The sequence below is a fragment of the Ptychodera flava genome, assembly GCF_041260155.1.
Source record: "Ptychodera flava strain L36383 chromosome 3 unlocalized genomic scaffold, AS_Pfla_20210202 Scaffold_25__1_contigs__length_14229661_pilon, whole genome shotgun sequence".
NCBI classification, from domain to species: Eukaryota; Metazoa; Hemichordata; class Enteropneusta; family Ptychoderidae; genus Ptychodera; species Ptychodera flava.
The window spans coordinates 7,528,458-7,537,106 of NW_027248279.1; the positions used below are offsets into that span (position 1 = coordinate 7,528,458).

The 8,649-nt window shown below is 34.7% G+C and overlaps 1 protein-coding gene across 1 annotated transcript in view; it reads left to right on the forward strand.

The window, feature by feature from the left end:
• Positions 1 to 8,067, forward strand: part of LOC139125297 (uncharacterized) — a 47,360-nt gene extending 39,293 nt beyond the window's left edge. Inside the window, exon 9 of the mRNA XM_070691399.1 lies at positions 5,096 to 8,067. The gene's annotated coding sequence lies outside the window, so the exon portion shown is untranslated. The remainder of the gene's footprint in view (positions 1 to 5,095) is intronic.
• The last annotated feature ends 582 nt before the right edge of the window (positions 8,068 to 8,649 follow it).

An 8,649-nucleotide genomic window follows, 5' to 3' on the forward strand; every position in this document is an offset into this window, starting at 1 on the left:
GGGGGATCTGAAAAAAATAAGATTATAATCGCGATTCCTTCAGCCCCCAGAGTAAATGACTAGGTGTTGGAACAGCTGATGATGTGAGAGCTCTATGTGATCTATGCATGTACATTAAGAAGACCAAGGTGTATTTTTTAAAAATTGGATACATACCTTAAAATGTTATTTATAATTCCCATTTAATGTATTGTCATTATATTTGTTTTCTACTTGCAGATCACGGAACATCTATACAGTGAAAGAACTGACACAGAAAGTGCAAGAAGAATGTTTTGATTTTTTTGATTTAATTTTGCAATAAAATGTTGACCTTAACAATATTCCTGACTGTCCGGCAATTTTATTTAGTTGTGGCTATATGGAAGCTTGGAATAAGTGTTGAATGTGTTTCAAAAATTGTCTGGTGTAGTACCCTTTGATAAATTACAAAATGCATGACACAGAAATATTTTATTCTATCTGAAATGAATACCAAGATGACTAAACCAAAGTCTCAGCAGTCTTGCAATCATTTTTGAAGGCAATATATGTCTGGATGTGCGCCTAGACATAAGAGCAAATAATACCTGAAATATACAGTAAAGCCCCATTAGCTGTATCTTTTCTACACATGCACTTTGCAATGCTCACCAAAATATATTATCTGATTTTCAAAGATAGCTTTTGCATTCCCTGTCATTACTCGAATCCATATTTGGAAACCAAAAATTATTGTATTGTTAAAAATCTAAGTTGTACATTCTTCACCAAATTTGGAAACTTTTTTATCACATTTTGGGAAGAACTTTGGCTTTAGTCACTTTTGATTGGAAATCATATTTAAAAATCATCCTAAAATACAGCTAATGTGCCTTAAAACAAAACACCTTTTTCCTAAAAAAAGGATGTAGGTTGTGTTACAATGATCAGACGTAGGCTTACTTTGAAAGGAAAAAATCATTTATAACAAGTTACAAAATGGATACGAAGCATGATTTCTGAACAAAAAGGCAATGATGATGAAAAATGAAATTCTAAAAAAACGACAGAGATGGCAAAGGTCATTGGTAGAGGGCGGCTTTATTTACTCGCTAGGTCATGGTCGATGGTGTTTTGGGCACATTTTAAGTTAACATTTCCGTCTCACGGCTTTAATACAAAAACCGAATACGTAGTCTCAAAGCTTAGTATCTAAGCTATCGATCACTGGCCAAATCTAACTTAGGGACGACAAGTTGACGGAGTAAAACGCTAAAATTTAGGGCGGTGTGAGTAATTTTGAGGGTAGGAACGCACGCGACGACTTTGTTTTTCACCATATTTTTTCACAAAATGGACAATTTTGTGTCAAACGTCTGTTCCACCCTATAGGTTACGTTGATATCTTCCATAGTATTTAGTTTTTACGGCACACGGAACACGGGTAGACAGACCCTAAGCGAAAAATCTCCATGGTTTCAATTGCAGAATGCGGTGATATAAATTTGAATTTTTTCGTTCCATACCCCCCATGTAGAGAAGTTCGATTTGGTGCGTTCCGACTATGTGCGTCGCCACTGGTAGGCAGCCATATTTGCATGGCTCAGTCCGTAACGGTACGTTAGCCACGGCCACTCCATAGGGACCGTGCATTAGGTAACCGACTTAGCTGAGTAAACATGGCAAGGAGCTTGAGGGTAACCAAGGACAGCAGAGTACACTGAAGTTTTTATGGGAGGTTAGAATTTTGTTTGTGTATTCCTTCCCAAAGCAAAATTACCTAATTTTAGGCTCGGTCAGACGTGTATCAGGATGAGAACACGTGAGTGTTATGGTGATAATTTTGACATCGATGAATAAATGTATGTCTCTAGACTCGCTATATTTCGTTTTCAAATGTAATCTTCATTGAAATCCGTGAACTGTAATAAAAGTTATGGAACACTGTTTCAGATCTCTTTTCCTTTGAGTTTTTATACGAAAAAAATATGCCCCCCAAGCCTGAGTTTTATGGTCACCGTGATAATTTTGACATCGATGAATAAATGTATGTCTCTCGCTATGTTTTCGTTTTCAAAAAATGTAATCTTCATAATTGAAATCAGTGAACTGTAATAAAAGTTATGAAACACTGTCTCAGATCTCCTTTCCTTAGAGTTTTTATACGAAAAAAATCTGAAAAAAATACTCCCCAAGTGCCACCAAATAACACCATTTTAATCTCTGTTTTTCAAAAGCTCCAAAGGCAGGAGGGGGGACACCCCCCTCCTGACCTCCCCCCGCGACCGCTAAAGCGGTCGCTTGTGGTGCTTCGCACCACGTCTTCACCCTCTTATAAAAAAATCCTGGGGAGAACACTGCATGATACCATACAGATTAATTATCAAACAATCTATGAAAGCTGGGCCATAATTTACCACTGTACGCAGCAGCTCCAGAGATTATTCAAGATACAATCTGCTGTCATTGCAACAATTTTTTATGGCCTTCCTTTTCTTGAAGCACTTTTTTTTGCACTTTTTTTCCTCTAAAAATTGTTCCTCTAGCAACATTTTTTTTCAAATCCTCCAGCCCCCCCCCAACCCCCCTCCCTAAAATCAAATGGTCCACACCTTAATATTATTATTTACCCATTACGTATGTAGCTGATGCTTTTAGACAGTTGGTAGTGTTAGCACTGGTTGACACTGAATTTTAAAGAAATTTGATTCATTTTCATCATTCATTCAATTTTGCACACTATGTTACATACAGTTAACGTAGTATTGACAGAGTTTTTAGATGAACTGTCACTAATGTTTTACTGTTTACAGCCATTAGGAACAATTCTAACTACCGGTATGCTACCATGATAGAAAACAATGATAATGCTAATGAAATAATCCTGTAGGAATGTCAGTCACAGCAGCAGCAATGCTGCATGGGATTATGATTTTGGTAAAATTTGTCCTCAGGAATAATTGCTCCATTTTACTATCAAATACATCCATTGCTGTAGTCATAGATATGAAACATTGGAACCCAAATACAGCTAGATCACGTGACCAATTAATTGAAAATTTTAGTGGCAGTACCTGTCACCCAAAGCACATTTGACAGGCAACATCAGTATTCCTTGTTACTATGACATTATTGCATGGTTTCTTAGCAAAATACATCATTTACAGAGTCAAGTATTCGTCTTTTCATGTCACCGTCAACATTCCTTTAGTTTTAAAGATTCCTTGCCTGTATGGATTTTTCTTTGAAATATTTCTCCAGTAACATAATACATATTAAAATTAGCATCATGTCTAAAAATTCTGACACTCTGATTTTTTTATTTTTATAAATTTGTAATAAAACATAAACACCTACCCTACAGGCCTGTTCTTGTTTTCTCTGTACTTGATAGGATGACAGCGCCCTCTATCATATAGTTATTTTGACGACATCATGGTGTTTGCAGTCCATTCCTCAATTTAAATAAAACAAGAAAAAGAATAGTTTGTAAACAAAGCAAAGTAAAAACGATGGCAATTAAGTCAATGTTTTACATTTACAAGAGTGAGATGCAATTAAAGGGAGTGAAGCTGAAACTTTTGATAATTTGATGCACTATTTCTCTTTGGATGTCAAATTTAAGTTCTGGTATACACACCAGTCATCATGTTGAAACAACAACATCTAGTTGCTAACTCAGAATCCATTGACATGTAAATGCACTGTTTCTGTTCACATTGGAATTCTAGTCTGGACTAGAATTCACCGGTCAATAATAACATCTTGAAGTTCACCCATTTACAAACTGAGTTGACGATTAGATTGATTGATTGATTGATTTATATGGCAAATGGACAAAGCCCTGCATCATACAAATTCAACTTGACAGCTGACATGTTGTAAAATCAATGTCAAGTACAGAAGAACAGTAGAGTGAATTGATGAGTTCTATTATTGACCTGAATAACAAAGAACTGATGTCAGATTTAAACTGAGATTTTTTAGAATACAAGTCAGACTGATCATTGTGATTCCTTTGATGTACATGCTGTGTTGGTATTTCTCAACTGTCAAGATAATCTCAAACAACATGGATGATTTTAAGGTTTTGACAGAAAAAGGAGTCTTTCTACTCTAGGTTGGTATAATTTTTTAGCATTCATTAAATCAACTCTGTACTGCAGGATGGGGAAACACCATTTAATAAAGTACAAGACATACATTGCCATAACATTGACAAATCTGACTCCACTTTAACTAAGGCAACAAACATGTCAAATACTGATATGATATAAATTTTGATCCAAATCCTAAAAAGGTTGCTTTAAAAAGTATGAAAAATATTTGTCTAAAATTATTTACCAACAAAATCAAAGATCATATTACCAAATGGGTTATGTATACAGCTATAAACAGCGGTATGGCATATAAAGCCATGCCTTTATTATTTGGACATTTGGTCCAAAGGACTGCAAACTCAGTACAACACTAACTCTGAATCAATACTGAAAATCATTCCATTTAAATTTTTTGGGGGTTCTTGTTAATATATTCTATATACCACTAAACTTGCAGTATGCTCACAGAAGTGTTCAGCAATTTTCTTTCAGAGTTAAAAGTGTACAAGTTTTGAATCAAACAGAACATTACAAAAAAGGCTCTTAAATTTTTTAGCTTAATTGTGACTATCTCTGTGAGTTTCCGCAAAAGCAAGTCAACTTTGTCTTCAAATTTTAAGTTAAAATGAATGCACAAAAATTAATCTCTAAACAATGATAAATCATAAAAGGTCTGTGTCAAAGTATGTGTCTCTGGCTGGTATAACAACTTAGAATGAGACAGAAAATACACTTTTAAGATCAAAGTTTCAGTGTTTTCAAATAGAATAAAAAGAGGCTGGCCAAAGTTTAAATCTGAGGCATCATTCTATAAAACATATTTATGCATGATAACTCAGTCAAATTTTACAAATCTCACATTTAATAATGTAAAATGGCAGTAACAATTTAATAAATTATGGATATAATCTTTCACTCCTGTCATACAGAAAAAAATCTTAACAACAATAAATTTCAAAAAATAGAGAAGTGAAAACTTACCTGCAGTATTGTTTACATTTAGATTGACCTTTAAACTCTTTGTTACTCCTCAGGTTCTGAGTGGACAGTGCAGGTATTGGGCAGTGTGGAGTCTGGTACAGAGCCAGGACAGTTTAATCAACCCAAAGGTCTGGCATGGCATGGAGATCAGCTTGTGATCTGTGACACAGAAAACCATCGCATACAAATACTCAATAAGAATAAGGTGGTCATAGAAATTATCAGATTTGATGGTCAGTTTGACAATAAATTCAAGCCATGGGATGTGGCCATATCCCCTGATGGTCACTTCTTTATCACTGACATCGGTAATAACCAAATAATTATTTGTGATCAAAATAAAAAAATTATTCAAATTATTCCCCAAAGTGCAAACATTGAGGTTAGGAGCATTACTGTAATGGCAGCATTTATTTTTGTCACTGACAGCAAAGGTAAAAGTTTGATCAAATACAACATCAAAGATGGAAAACTTGTTGCAAGAGTCAGTGATCAATTCAGTTATCCATACTCTGTAATGGCTACTAGCAACAACCATCTCTTAGTGTCAGATAGAGACAAACATGTCATTCATGTTTTAGATTCTGATTTGAATTTTCTGAATTCATATCGCAATGATAGGTTAAAGTATCCACGAGGCTTGGATGTCGATTCACACGGCAATATTTATATTTGTAGAGAGGGTTATGGCATTGTAAAACTGAGATCTGATGGACAATTGGATTGTGTATTATTTGAAGGTGTTGGGTATTACCCAGAGTTCATTGCAGTCAATGATGACATCACAACAACAATTGCTGTCACAGAGTGGTGGTCGTCTCTGTCCTTCCACCAAATCAAAGTATACTCTGTATCAACATAGATATGCATTACAATCTCATCAAAATATCACCATTTTTAACACATTTTTCACATCCTACACCCCAAGTTTGGACTAAAAATCTCTTGTCCTCAACTCGATACAGAACTTCATGTGCATCCGGATCAGAATTGTGAAAATTTTGGTGAAAAATTCAGGAATTTTTTGAAAATGCATTGAAAGCAATGGACGGTCTGCATCGGTGACGTCATCGATTGTTTTGTTGACTTCAAGTAAAGTAGGTCAGTAGGTTTTCTCCATTTTTCTCAAAATCCAGAAATTTTAGACATCAAGTGTGGGCTAAAAATTTCTTCTTCACAACTCGATGGACAAGTTTATGGTGGTTGAAAACCAAGTTTTAAAAATTTGAGTGAAAAATTTCTGACATTTTCATAAATGCATTGATTGCAATGAGCAGTTTGAATTGGTGACGTCACTGGAATGCCAAGTAAAGTTGGTCATGATAAGAATTTCTCAATTTTTGGTAGAATTACAAAATTTAGACATCAAGTGTGAGCTAAAATTTTATTGTGTATGAGTCGTTAGACTTGTCTATAGTGACCAGAATCCATGATGAGAATTTTTGTGAACAAAAATGAGTAACTTTTGATGAATCATAATGAATGAATGAAAACAATCAATTGATTCTTGAAAATGCAATGTTTAAAATTCAATCATTATAATTCTCAAACTGGTTTTCGGACTTAAAATTGATATCTGTAATTTGTATGGATTGACTGCTTTCACTGAAAATAAAAACCGGCGATTTTATAATTTTCTAAACTCCAAAAAATGGAATATTTTGATGAGATTGTGTATCGGACTGTCCCGACAAACCATCAGATCTCAATTACATCAGAGACAAACGACCGGTACGGTTGATTTGTCAGTGAAATCTACTTGTTAAACATTACCTGTATATCCTGTGATAACTCCTGCATAATATGCAACAAATACTTCCATCCGATCGCGATGGTAAATTCCAAACTGTCCATGATCTGACAGTGAGCAAGTGATGGCCAGCTGGGATGGCCGGCCATGAAAACTTGAAGTGAAGCCGGAGTTTGGTAAAGCGCCCCCTCCGGCAGATTGTGAGATTCTTTTGAAAGAGGGCGCTGTTAATCTAATCGTCCAAAGTGCACACCCATAGTTTCTGGCGATAAGTATGTGGCTTATAAACGGATAGAGCCGACCATATATTTTCCAGACAAAAAGATATTTTAGCTTTCAAAGATGTTACTCGAATACATTTTGAACATAATAAATCTGTCGGGTGAAAGCAAACGCTGTTGTAATTGACTTATCGAAAGCCTTCTCCTTTACGTTTTCGGTCAAAAACTACACATGACTTTTAATGTCAATCTATTGGAGAGAAAAATAATAAATATCTAACGCTTTATATTGTATTTCTTGTACTCTAGGTTACTATCTTTAAACGTACTGAAAGTATAGCGTTTTGTTCGTATTTTTAATTGTGCAAGTATATTATTTAATTGTTAGTCACTTGTACTAATTATCATAAAATGACCGTAAACTAGCGCAAAGTAATTTCTGTGAGTATGTAGGCCTAAGCTTACCAAATTAAACCATGATAAACTCGATTCCCGTATGTGTGAAATATCTATGATGATAATTTCTTGTGCATTTAACGGATTTCCAAAGGGTAGACAAAACCATTGTACATATTCATTGATACATTTACAGTGCATTGTCAGTATAAAACTACACATTCTTGTTCGGACTGTAATTTTCAGTTTTATTTGTTAAGACGAAAAACCATATGTGCTTCATTTCATTGTAATTAATTGTATACAGTGTTATTATCCTGATAATAGACATGTTTATTTTATAACAACTTTCCTTTTTATCCAAGGTCAGTGTGAATATTTTTTCTCGTTCTTTTTCTCTCATCATCATTAAAACGATTACTGACATGTAGGCTACATGTATACATTAATTTCGTAGTTGTGAAGATGAACCATTCCGATTGCCACTGAAACTGTTGTCAATCACTGTAAACTGAATAAAACATGTATACCGCTTCCATTTTTATGATGCTGTCTAAGTTTTTATGGAATTACATTTCATATTCTGCACGGCACTGTAGACTGACATAATTCTCTTTTTAAATGTATCACTATTTGAAATAATTAGTTTTTACTTTTTTTGAAAAAATGACAAAGAAATTGCTTAAATATATAACAATTCAGTATAGTCTTCTATTGTATACTGCCCTCTACGGTAAAACAGCTCGAGTTACTTTAATGGGAGAAAGCTAGATTTCAGCGATCTTTTAAAGATAATTCAACCCGATCTCTAGGAAAATGAAAAAGTACATAATTTTCCTCGAGATTTTCGCTATTGCTCACGTCAGCTGAACTTAAATTGAAGTGGTTCTTTACTGTCTTAAGATCAGTTCGTGTTGACATAAATTGCACAAACGGCCGACATAGTAAGTATGGTAATCTATACAATATTCTCAAGAGAGGCCAGTCACAGTCAACACTGTCTTTTTTACTTCCGTTAAGAATTGTTCATCCTCTACGGAGCAATATTATTGACATTGCTGCGTACTATTTGATACATATTTCAGTATGAGGTCATTTCCGAGTGGGCGTAGCTTTGTTTTCAGAAGGACGAGTAGTGTAGATTCGTCTAAAGACGGATAGGTAAAGTTGACCTTGAAGGAAAGTAATTTATAATATAATAAAGCAACCTAGACAGGAGCCAACACGCACCTGTGACTGT